The sequence below is a fragment of the Piliocolobus tephrosceles genome, chromosome 7, assembly GCF_002776525.5.
Source record: "Piliocolobus tephrosceles isolate RC106 chromosome 7, ASM277652v3, whole genome shotgun sequence".
NCBI lineage: Eukaryota > Metazoa > Chordata > Mammalia > Primates > Cercopithecidae > Piliocolobus > Piliocolobus tephrosceles.
Genome location: NC_045440.1, coordinates 53,739,414 through 53,752,234, shown reverse-complemented (window position 1 = coordinate 53,752,234; position 12,821 = coordinate 53,739,414). Strand labels below are relative to the sequence as shown.

At 40.2% G+C, this 12,821-nt stretch overlaps 1 pseudogene; it reads left to right on the top strand.

Annotated features, from left to right (window-relative positions):
• The first annotated feature begins 6,665 nt into the window (after positions 1–6,665).
• Positions 6,666–7,658, top strand: LOC111521095 (annotated as a pseudogene).
• The last annotated feature ends 5,163 nt before the right edge of the window (positions 7,659–12,821 follow it).

Genomic DNA, 12,821 nt, shown 5'->3' with positions numbered 1-12,821 from the left:
TACAAACAGGAGTCATTGATTCAGATTACAATGGGGAAATTCAAATTGTTATATCTACTTCTGTTCCCTGGAAAGCAGAGCCAGGAGAGCATATAGCACACTCCTAATTGTGCTGTATGTGGAAATGGGGAAAAGTGAAATTAAATGAACAGGAGGATTTGGAAGCACAAATAAATGAGGCAAAGCAGCTTATTGGGTAAATCAAATTACTGATAAACATCCTACCTGAGAAATAACTATTCAGGGAAAGAAATGTAAAGGTTTGGTAGATACAGGAGCGGACATTTCAATCATTTCTCTACAGCCCTGGCTGTCCGTGTGGCCAATTCTTCCCACTCAATTTAACATAGTTGGAGCTGGTAAAGTCCCTGAAGCATACCAAAGTAGTTATATTTTGCATTGTGAAGGGCCTGAAGGATAACCTGGGACTATTCAACCAATTATAACTTCTGTACCTATAAACTTATGGGGAAGAGATTTATTACAACAATCGGGAGCACAAGTTCCAATTGCTGAACAATTATACAACCCTCAAAGTCCACATATGATGCATGAAATGGGGTATGTTCCTGGTATGGGACTAGGAAAAAATTTGCAAGGTTTGAAGGAACTGCTTCAAGTGGAAAGAAAAAGTTCCCACCAAGGTTTAGGACATCATTTTTGATGGTGGTCATTGTTAAAATTCCAGAACCTATGCCTTTAAAATAGTTAACAGTTAAGCCAATTTGGATAGAACAATGGCCACTGAGTAAAGAGAAACTGGAGGCTTTAGAGGACTTGGTTACTGAACAATTCTCAATAATCGTTTTCCCAAAATGAAACTGTTTCAATTTTTGAAATTAACTAACTGAATCCTCCCTAGAATAATTAAATTTAAACCAATTGAAGGTGCTGAAAATGTTTTTACAGATGGATCTAGTAATGGTAAAGCTTCTTTTTCTGGATCAAAAAGGAAAGTTTTCCAGACACTCTATACTTCAGCTCAAAAAGTGGAGCTTGTAACTGTAATTGAGGTATTGACTGCTTTTATATGCCTGATAGTGTGATTTCTGATTCTCCATATGTGGTTCATTCCACAGAGTTAATTGAAAATGCTCAGTTAGGATTTCATGCAGATGAACAACTGACGACTTTATTTACCCAATTGCAAACAGCAATTAGGGGTAGAATGCACCCTTTTTATATCACTCACATTAGGGCTCATACACCTCTTCCAGGACCTTTGACTGAAGGGAATCAAATGGCTGATCACCTAGTTGCTAATGCAATATCTATTGCTAGACACTTTCACAATTTAACTCATGTTAATGCCTCTGGTCTCAAACGCAGATACAGCATTACCTGGAAAGACGCTAAAGCTATTATCCAGTGATGCCCAACTTGCCAAATGGTACATTTCTCATCTTTTACAGGAGTTAATCCTCGAGGACTGGAACCTAAATCTCTTTGGCAAATGGATGTCACACATGTTCCCTTGTTTGGGAGACTAGCTTATGTACATGTATGTGTGGACACCTTTTCTCACTTTGTCTGGGCTACATGCCAATCAGGAGAGTCTTCTGCCTATGTTAAATGCCACTTTTTACAGTGTTTTGTGGTGATGGGCGTTCCAGCTTCTATTAAAACAGATAACACCCCAGGGTATACTAGCCAAGCTCTAGCTACATTTTTCTTTATATGGAATATTAAACACATTACTGGTATCCCATATAATTCTCAAGGACAAGTCATAGTGGAAAGAATGAATCTCTCCCTGAAACAGCAGTTGCAAAAGCAGAGGGGGGAAAGCAGGGACTATGGAATATCACATATGCAACTGAATCTAGCATTATTAACTTTAAATTTTTTGAGCCTGCTCAAAGGCCAGATGCTATCAGCAGCTGAACAGCATCTACAGAAACCAGCTGCAAAGACAGAAGCAGAACAACTGGTTTGGTGGAGAGATCTGATAACAAAAAGTTGGGAAATAGGTAAAATAATAACTTGGGATAGAGGTTATGCTTGTGTTTCTCCAGGCCAAAATCAACAGCCAATTTAGATACCATCAAGACACCTGAAACCTTACCATGAAACAGATGCTGAGGAAGAGATTCCAGGAAGATCCTGAGGACCCCCCGGTTGCAGCCATGTTGAGACTGACTCTGAGGAGGACCCCAAATGTCACAAGCAACACCCATCAAACACAGCCATCCACCTGGGGACAGATCAAGAAGCTGTCACAGATGGTAGAAGAAAACCTGGGACCTGAGGAAAGCAAGACAACCAGTCACAGTAAGTAATTTAATGGTAGCTATGACAGCAGTGATCACCACTGCCACTGCAGATGTGGATCCTGACTCCTGTGAGAAGTATCTCGTCACGACAAAGCTGCCTTTACTTTTATTGCTTTGCAAAACAAAGAAGGGGGACATGTTGGGAACAGGCCCCCAAATCTGCCCATAATCTGGCCCCAAAACTGGCCATAAACAAAATCTCTGCAGCACTGTAACATGCTCCTGATGGCCTTCATGCCCACACTGGAAGGTTTTCACTTTATCGGAATGACAGCAAGGAACACCTGGCTCACCCAGGGCGGAAAACCACTTAAGGCGTTCTTAAACCACAAACAATAGCATGAGCGATCTGTGCCTTAAGGACATGTTCCTGCTGCAGATAACTAGCCAGAGCCCATCCCTTTATTTCGGCCCATCCCTTTATTTCCCATAAGGAATACTTTTAGTAAATCTTATGACTGGCTTGCTGTCAGTAAATATGTGAGTAAATCCCTGTTTGAGGATCTCAGCTCTGAAGGATGCGAGACCCCTGATTTTCCACTCCAACTCGATATTTCTGTGTGTGTGTCTTTAATTTCTCTAGTGCAGCTGAGTTAGGGTCTCCACGACTGAGCTGGTCTTGGCACAAGGTCAATGGAGAAGAGGCAGAAAAGGAAAAAGGAAGCCAAATATTGGAAGGATTATCTGTGTGGATACTGAAAGATCTAGAATTATAACAGGAGTGTTGGACAGAGCAGCAGGGCAGGTGCTAACATCTTCCATTAACCTGGAGAGCAGGACAGGGCCTGGAGATGACTATGCTAAGGAGGGCTAGTGAGTAATATAGACTAATGGCATAGGCTGCAAAGCCAGGGCTTTTTCAGAAGGAGGATGGGACACTAGTCTGGATGTGGCAGTGAGCAAGGTGAGCAGGTACTCTACCCCCAGGCCTAGTCTTACAGAGCTTAATGAAATGTAAATAGATGCCAATTGATAGAGCTACAAGGGAGGCAGTGTACTCAGATAAGATCATGATTTTGGTCACAGCAAGAAGGAAGAAGGTCAGAGGAGGTCCCTAAGGAATTTACTGGTGATGCAACATGAGCTCCAGAGGCTGCAAGAGAGGATTTTCAGGAGGTCAGGAAGGATAAGAGAGAGGGAAAAGAGTTCAAGTCTTTTTTTTTCACTAATGATGTAGTTTATATCCTCCCATACTAACAGATAAAAACACATACATTCTCTAGGCACAAAGCTGGTATTCATAAATAACTCTCTGCCTAAAGACAAAATTTCAATTAATATTCACAATGGGAATCTAATTATTTAACTTATTTAACACAACTATGAATCTAAAATGTTATCAATAAAACCTAAGAAGTTTTATTATAAAACTGGGGACATGCATTAGTAATCTATACAACTTACATTACATCAGAAAAGGAATTGAGTATTTCCCTTGATTTTTATACAAAAATTAGCTGGGCATGGTGGCACATGCCTGTAATCCTAGCTATTCAGCAGAGTGAGGCACGAGAATCACTTGAACCTAAGAGGCAGAGGTTGCAGTGAGCCAAGATTGCACCACTGCACTCCAGCTTGGGCAACAGAATGAGACTTTGTCTCAAAAAAAAAAAAAAAGTTCCCTTCATTTCTAGTGGTTTTCAAATTTCATAGCACAGTTAAAAAAACAAACCCTGTAGAAACAGATCTTAAATACATTTAGAACACCCAGCTAGCCTCAATCTGTTGAAACTGACTGATAAATATGTACAATAACTAGACAGACTTCAGTCGTCATGGTACTGGAGATCTATCAATCAAAAATCCTTTGGGATTAATTTTTCAATGAAAACATATGTTTGTAAATAGTGCAATAATATAAACTTGGAAACATACCTAGAGTCAGGAGAGAGATGAAAAATAACACACAAGTCAATCTTATTTCTAACCTGTCAGCATAAAGCCTTCTGGCTCCCAAACACCCAACAGTACACAAATTTGTCCCTCAGTATACAAATTAAGAGTAGAATGGCTTTACCCTACTAGCTGACATTCTTCTACAGAATAATCTTTCACTACATATCAAAGCAGGGCTCAAGCTTCATTATCTGCTTCCACAACGTGCAATTAGTAGAGCACACCAAATTTATAAGCTGATGTGGCAACTCAAAATGCTAAACACACTTTTCTAATGGAAGCAAACTGGATTTTCTTTTCTGTTGTTCATTCTATGTACTGTATTATTCTTTATTTTATTTATTTATTTTTTGAGATGGAGTCTCCCTCTGAGGCCAGGCTGCAGTGCAGTGGCACCATCCCTGCTCACTGCAACCTCCGCCTCCTGGGTTCAACCGATTCTCCTGCCTCAGCCAGGTCCCAAGTAGCTGAAACTACAGGCACCTGCCACCACACCTGGGTTTTGTGGGTTTTTTTATTTTTAGTAGAGATGGGATTTCACCACGTTGGCCACGTTGGTCTCAAACTCCTGAGCTCAGGTGATCCTCCAGCCTCAGCCTCCCAAAGTGCTGTGATTACAGGTCTGAGCTACTGCACCTGGCTGCCTTATTATTCTTGAAACTTATGTGGCTACCAATTAAAAAAAAAAAGTAGGGAAGCTTTAAATATATCTTTTTTTTCTTTTTTTTTGTTTTTGAGATGGTGTCTTGCTCTGTCGCCCAAGCTGGAGTGCAGTGGTGCGATCTCGGCTCACTGCAAGCTCTACCTCCCAGGTTCACGCCATTCTCCTGCCTCAGCCTCCCGAGTAGCTGGGACCACAGGCGCCCTGCCACCACGCCTGGCTAATTTTTTGTAATTTTGTAGAGACAGGGTTTCACTGTGTTAGTCAGGATGGTCTAGATCTCCTGGGTTTGTGATCCGCCCACCTCGGCCTCCCAAAGTGCTGGGATTATAAGCATGAGCCACTACACCTGGCCGTTTTAAATATATCTTACACTTTTCATCAAGGTTAATGTGTCAAATGTCTCCATACATCTGGTATTTTAATAGGAAAAAATCAAACATATATAATAAAGGACCTGAAGTGATAGTAGAACACCAAAAAAAAGCACTCATTTTTTTTTTGTTTTTTGAGATGGAGTCTCACTCTGTTACCCAGGCTGGAGTGCTGTGGTGTGATCTTGGCTCACTGTAACCTCCACCTCCCAGGTTCAAGAGATTATCCTGCCTCAGCCTCCCAAGTAGCTGGGATTACGGGTGTGTGCCACCACACTCAGCTAATTTTTTTTTTTTTTGTATTTTTTTAGTAGAGACGGAGTTTCACCATGTTGGCCAGGCTGGTCTCGAACTCTTGACCTCAGATGATCCGCCCACCTTGGCCTTCCAAAGTGCTGGGATTACAGGCGTAAGCCAGCCACCATGCCTGGCCAAAAGCACTCTCGAATATACTTGACGACTACATTTCACAACCAATTTAATTTTTCTTTCTTCAGCAATATCTGTCAATGAACAAATTTCTCATAGATTAACATTAAGATATTGTTTGATTCTTTTTCCAGGACCAGAAATTCCAAAATTACAAGGGAAAAGAATGGAAAAAAGTAACAACATGGCATTACAATGGACACTAACTCAATAAACACTTTTTTCTAAAATAAGAAAATTATGGAAGAAAATACTATGGAAAGAATAATCCTATGAGAATTGTCTTTAAGCATAGTAAATTTGACCCTTAGTCTTCATGAAGATACTGCAGTTTATATAGAAAAGAAAATATACAAGACTCTAGGGAAAAAAGAATACATATTATGTAATATTCTGTAGGTCTAAAGACCTTTTGAGGGGGAAAGGGGAAACGATGACCAACTGAATCTTTACTTAAGGATACAGAACTATGAAAAATTTCTGGGCCAGAAGTGTACTTTAAGTGGAACCAAACTTTGTGGAAAAGAATATATATATACATATATGTGTGTGTGTGTGTGTGTGCGTGTATATATATATTTAAATTAATTTATTCAGTTTTTCTGAAATGGAGTCTCATTCTGTTGCCCAGGCTGGAGTGCAGTGGCGTGACCTCAACTCACTGTAACCTCCACCTCTCAGGGTCAAGAGATTCTCATGCCTCAACCTCCCAAGTAGCTGGGTTTATAGGTGTGTGTCACTAGGCCAGGCTAATTTTTGTATTTTCAATAAATACAGGATTTCACCATGTTGTTCAGGCTAGTCTCGAACTCCTAACCTCAAGTGATCTGGCTGTCTCGGCCTCCCAAAGTACTAGGATTACAGGCATGAGCCATTGTGCCTCGCCAAACTTAGACATATTTTTAAGAGAAAAGAAAAAGTACTGAAAATGGAATCCCTTCCAAAAAGAAAATCATAAATTAAGGGGAAAATATTTGAATAGTCCTGCCAGTCTAGGTCAAAAAGAAAATTGGGCTGGGGAAAGGAGCTGCAATGTCTCAGGCTGTGCAAACAAATGGATCTCAACCATTAATCAAAACATGGGAGTTCAGTTTATATGAATTACAACGAACACCTGAAGAGGCAGTAACAGATGGCTTAGAAATTGTGGCTTCACCTCAAAGTCCACATGATGAAATAATGGGCCTAATTTGTTTAGATGTGTTGAAAGACACCATGACCACAAAGGAGTGTTTACATCATTTTTGTGCAGACTGCATCATCACAGTCCTTAGAAATGACAGCAAAAGACACCCCACCTGTCAAAAAAAAAAAATTTAGTTTCCAAAAGATCACTAAGGGGATCTTTCAGCTCTTGGTGGTGGTAGCAATGGGCTCAATGTTAGGGATGCCAGAAAATGCCATAGGGTGAGAAAGAGAAAAAGAGCTAGGGTTATCAAAAATGAGGTGGGGTGGTAGGCAAATAATTGGGAAGGCCTCGTAAGCCTTATACTTTAGTCTAAAATGTTTGATGCACTCATCAGTAAAATTTACCCAAGTCGTGATGAGTATGAAGTTCTTGGAGAGAGAGTATTAGCCAGCATCCACAAGCACAGTAATCAGTGAGCACTCAGTCTCAACTCTGAAGAAGGACTGAAGGTACCAGTCAGGAGCAGATTACAGGGAGGCAAGAAACAACAGACTGAAAACGGTAGCAGAGCAGAAGAGAATGCTGACGGTTTGCACTGTAGTGATGCATCCACACAGAAAACTAAGAAAACAGGCCATAGTCACAAATGGACTAAAACATCTGCTGATTCTGGGCTTGAGCTTGATCTTGACAATGCAACATTTGCCATTGATTCAGAAATGGATGGTGCTAGTGAGATTGAATTAGTATTCAGGCCTCATCCCACACTTATGGAAAAAGATGATAGTGCACAGATAAAATACATAAAGACTTCAGGTAACACTGCTGTTGATCACTTATCCAGGTATCTGACTGTGAGGTTAGCTTCAGAAGAACTTTGAAGCCAAGGTGCATAAAACTAAATGAACCATGGCCAGAGCAAAACTCAAGTATCAGACACCATGACCACTGGCATCATCAGACTATATGGCCAACAGTTCAAGTCTTCAGTGGTGATCTAGGAGTCTAGGGATTCTTTGGACAACTGACAGAAACACAAACAAGGGGTCTGATACTACAATGTCTGATGTTCTCCTAGGCAGATTGAAGTGGGTATTAGGGTATTAGGAAGAAGGAATGGGTATTAGGAAGAAGGGTGGCAGGAGAAAGGAGCTGCCAGGATCACACAGCTCTCTGGCCCTTTACTCCTGCCTATGGCAGCTGGCAATCAGGGGACACATGAGGTCGCCAGGATCATGGGGGCTGGGGGACCATTTCTCAATTTGCTGACATCAATATGTAGGCTGGAGGAATGACACATCCCACACATCTCAAAAAGTCAACTCTAGATGGGATATCTGAGGGTTTTATATAATTCTAACCAAAATCCTGCTCTCTAGATTTCTCCTTACTGTAGATAATACATTTCGTAAAGAACACATCATGAAGCCTTTCAGCTATTGGCTGTAGGAGCAACAGGCTAAATGTTAGGGATGCCAGATAAAGCCATCAGGTGGGAAAGGGAAAGAAGAGGGAGGGCTGAAAAAAATGAGGTGGGGAGGAAGGTAAAGAATTGGAAAGGCCTTGTAAGCCTTATACTTCAGTCTAAAAAGGATGGGAATCTACTGAAAGGTGATAGGCAGGGGAAAGATAGGATCATTCACTTTCAAAAAAGTGATATCACTTTGGAATGTTGCATCTGTTGTCATCAGGCTGTAAACTGAAATTGTCTAGCTCATGTTACATTTATGAAGTACAAATTGAATGACTTAAGGCCAATTTTATAATATTTCCCTTAGTCCTAGAGTGTCATAATAATATAGATAATACAGTCTATTTCTGAAGTGTTAGAGAATGTATTAGTCAGGGTTCTCCAGAGAAACAAAATCAGTAGGACACACATAGACATAGAAGAGGGGATTTATGATGGGAATTGGCTCATGCAATTATGGAAGCTGAGAAGTCCCATGATTTGCCCTCTGCAAGCTAGAGGCCCAGGAGAGCCAGGGGTGTCATTCAGTCTGAGTCTGAAGGCCTGAGCACCAAAGCAGCTGAGAGTGTGACTCACAGTTTAAGGCTGAAGGCCTGAGAACACAAAAGGCCAACAGTGTTAAATCCCAGAGTCCAAAGGCCCAAGAACCTGGAGCTCTGATGTACAAGTGCAGAAGAAGATAGGGATGACTCGGCTCTAAAAAAGAGACCTTTCTGATCTACTTGGGCCCTCAACAGATTGGATGGTGCCCATCCCACACTGGTGATGGTAGGTCCTCTTTCCTCAGCCCACCCAGTCAAATGCCAGTCTCTTCCAGAAACACCCTCACAGACACACCCAGCAAGAATGCTTTACCAGCTATCTGGGTGTGCCTTAAGCCAGTCAAACTGACATAAAATTAACTACCACAGAGAAGTAAAGGTGTAATTCATATCAAAGAGCTCCTGCATACTTCACACCTGGCTAATATTGACACTTGGCCAATAAATACTAATATTCTCCACAAAACCCTTTTTATATGTATGTTAGAATTAGGATTTTGTTATTTGGTATGGGAAAACATTCATAGTATTTTCTAAGAAAATATGTAATATGCAGAATTCCAGAAAACAGCCCTTTGATGGTAAACAGAGCAATCTGTACTTTATTCCTTAGGATAGATATTTGCTTCTTGAAATAAAAATGGTGTTTCCAATAAGGGGTGAGTTCTCAGAAAGTTTTGTCCTTTCGGAAAAAAAAAAAAAAAAATCCTCTTATTTATTCTTCAAGCTAGTAAATATAGTGAAGACACAGTAAAGTGAAGCAGAACTCATCGTTCTACTTCCCTATAAGTTTTTTGAAGGCATTCAAATAACACTGAGCCAAAAACATGCTTTTTCTAGCTCTTCATCTTGTCTTTGAATTTAAAATGTAAAAATTAGCACAAAAAGCTTGAGCAACAAAAGAAAAAACAGACTGGACTTTATCAAACTTCAAAACTTTGGTGTGTTAAAAGACATTGTCAAGAAAGTGAAAAGACAACCTACAGAATGAGAAAAAGTACTTGCAGATCATGTTTAATAAGGGTCTAGAAACCAGAATGCATATTTTAAAAACTCTAAAACAATTTTAAAAAGACAAGCCAATTAAAAAATGGATAAAGAACTTGAACAGACATTTCTCCAGAGAAGATATACAAACGGCCAAAAAGCACATGGAAGGATGCTCAACACCATTAGTCACTAAGGAAATGCAAATCAAAACCACAGTGTGATAACACTTGATACCCACTAGAAGGACTACACTTATACAAAAAAAAAGATAATAACAAGTCTGGTTAGGATGTGAATGTAAAATGGTGTGGCCCTTTTGGAAGATAGTCTGGCAGTTCTTCAAAAGGTTAAACATTGAGTTACTCTATGACCTAATCACTTCCACTCAAGAGAAATGAGAAAAGCCTACACAGAAACTTGTACATGAATGTTCATAGTAGCATTATTTGTAATAGCCAAATGTAGAAAATAAACGTCCATCAACCATGAATAGGTGAATGTAATGTTTTTCAACTGTAGAAAGCAGCAAAGTGCTATACATGCTACTGTGGGGACCCACTCGGCCCCCAGAGTTGGTATGAAGATTGTTTTAAACTGAAGGTATTTGAGGTTCAGCAGATGTGGAAAGAAGCTTTTTGGAGCTTGCTTTATCCTACTAGAAGCAGAAACTTCTAGGAGTGAGGCTGCCACAAAATCCCTCTCCAGGGAGTTTTACAGCCCAGAAAAAGATGAAGACCACTTGTACCTACATAAACAAAAATCATCACAAATTTTCTTATCTTCTATTTGTTCCCCTAAAAATCCATTTGTCTTTCATAAGGAAACCATTGGATCTGCCCATAGAAGTCCCTTCTTTCCTCTCCTCTTCCCCTATGAAAGCTGCCATATAAACCTCTATCTTTAGCAGTTCAGGAGCCACTTCTTTTGTGTTCTACATATGAATAAACTTTATCTTTTCTCCTGTTAATCTGTCCATTGTCAGCTAAATTAGCATACCCCAGCCACTGAACCTAAATTGGTAGGGAAAAAGGTTTTCCTCTCACACCACACTATGAATGAACCTCGAAAACATTATGCTAAGTCAAAGCAATCAGCCACAGCAGGTCACATGTTGTGTGAATCTATTTATATGAAATATTCAGAACAGGCAAATCTTTACAGACAGAAAGCAGATTGGTGGTTGCCAGTGGCTGGGGGAAAGAGGAACGGGGAGTGACTGCCTATGGGTACAGGGTTTATTTACGGGTAATAAGAATGTTTGAAACTAGATAGAAGTGGTGGTGGCCAAACTTTGTGAATGTACTAAATATCACTAAATTGTTCATTTAAAAGTGTTTATGTGAGTTTCACTTCAATAAAAAAAAATTAAAAATTTAACTGGGGCTCAACTTTGATGAACCTTGAATGACAAGATAAAGCCTTTAGATTATATCCCATAAATAACCGGAAACATTTCATAAAATATTTCTTAAAAGCAAACTTAACATTTTAGGATAATTAATTTCTAATGTAGGCATTTATCCAAGATCAAAGCACCCAGTTAGGAAGTAGAGCATTCAACTGACTTGTCTAAATGAAGCTCCCCAGTTGCCAAGACTATGTTTTTTTATTTTTCCCCCACTTAATGAAATTGGCAAATATAGTGACTGGTTCTGTCTGCATTCAGTTGTGTGTGATCACAGAGCCCCTTTCAGTCTTTAAACAAGAATCATTTTATGGGTACCTGAGATAGTAACAGGGTTTTGAAAACGCTTATCTATGATGATCTGAATGTAGCATGAAGAAGTATGTACGATAAATGAGAAGAGTGAGATAAGAGAGAAGAGCAGTGCCAGAGACAGAGAAAATAAGTCAGAGGCAGCCAGGTGGTGGCCTGTGATGTCAAAAGATTGCTTGGCAGGAAGTGAGGCCTGAACAGGGGTTTGCCCCTTTCACATGAAAGGGAGGGATCAGGATCCGTTTTCTTAAGACTCAGGCAACCTGAGACAACATTTCAGCAAAACTAAAGAGGAAGGCAGACTTCTGGAAACTCAGACAACAGAAAGCCCTGTATCTGTTAAATTATACTGGATTTCTAAAATTGCTCTACATTTGTGCAGTTTACATCTCAAATAATTCACATTTTTGCCCTTGAATAGACAAAGACTGCTACAAAAGAGAGGAAAGGGGACAGAGAGCGAAGGCCACAGCTTTAAGGTCTTAGCACTTCATGGAAGCCCTGACTCCAGCCACATGGAGCCACCTACCGGGAATTGATGGGCTGCAGAGTAGGAAACCTGGTTTTTTTACCTCGAATTCAGGTTTATAAGTCAAAAGCCACAACATGACACCTAATCATTTACTTCTCTATTTGCTTTCTTTTTTTAACATTTTCTTTAAATACTCAATTAATATAAAGCCCCACGGGATCTCAGTGATAAACTCTCATTTTCAAGATAAATGAAATGGCCAATATGGTCTGTAAACTAATAGATCAATAAAAAAACACCCAGCTTAGGACTACAAGGTGACTTCTTTATGACTGAGTAAACCATCTTTAGCAGCTATTAGAGAAGAAACACTGTCATAAATCTATTTCTTACTGCATTCCCATAACACCTCATGTGTATTTCATGCCAGGACGCCTCACCTGTAGTGAATGTGCTCATCTCCGCCATTAGACCATGAGCTCTCTGAAAGTAGGAAGCTTTTCCTATATTTCTGCAGTACTAGTGGTCAGCACAGCACAGAGACATAGAGGAAACGTTCAGTTAATGAATATGAACTCTGTCTATGGCTCATGAGGTCAGAGACTGCATGCCTTGCTCACTGTTGTGCCTTCAATACACAGTTCAGATATAGCACATAGTAAGACCTCAAACATGTGTTTGTTGAGTGAATGAATGAATGAAAGAATAATAGGTTAATTAAGGGATGCAGATATTCAGCTATTTTCATTTCTTAGAGCCCTCTTCCAGTATTAAAATATCCAAATACTTCTGCGCGCTCACGCGGAGCCAGCGCCTGGGCCTGGAACAGGGCCGTAGTCCCCCAGCTTCGCCCACCACCTCCCTACC